The sequence below is a fragment of the Mandrillus leucophaeus genome, unplaced genomic scaffold (genome assembly GCF_000951045.1).
Source record: "Mandrillus leucophaeus isolate KB7577 unplaced genomic scaffold, Mleu.le_1.0 Scaffold379, whole genome shotgun sequence".
Taxonomy (NCBI): Eukaryota; Metazoa; Chordata; class Mammalia; order Primates; family Cercopithecidae; genus Mandrillus; species Mandrillus leucophaeus.
The window spans coordinates 28,982-29,486 of record NW_012104020.1 but is presented as its reverse complement, the minus strand read 5'-3'; positions in this window follow the sequence as shown (position 1 = coordinate 29,486).

Sequence of the window (505 nt, the reverse complement as noted above, 5' to 3'; positions counted from 1 at the left end):
TCGGGAGGCTGAGGCAGGAGAATGGCGTGAACCCGGGAGGCGGAGGTTGCAGTGAGCTGAGATCCGGCCACTGCACTCCAGCCTGGGCGACAGAGTGAGACTCCGTCTCAAAAAATAAATAAATAAATAATAAAAATTTTAAAAAGTGGGCCGAGCACAGCTACGAAGCAACAACTCCAACTAAACCCCTAGTGTCAAGCACAACGATGCAGTTCTCTTCTCCACTGCTTCATCCACCCTCAGGCAGCAATAACCGCCCATCTCTGACGGCGATACCAAGGGGAGGAGCTGGCGCCCTGAAAAGGAGCATGAATCCCCGCCCAGAACGTGAGGCGGGCCCTCAGACTACAAATCCCGGCATGCAGCACTGACGCTCTCAAAAGTATCCCTTCCTGGCCGGCAAATGACTCTTCCCTGGGTCTATCCTACCATAGAGTGCATCGCACGCACATGGAACTACAGCTCCCACAATCCATCAGACCTATCGCGATTCTTGCTCCCAAGG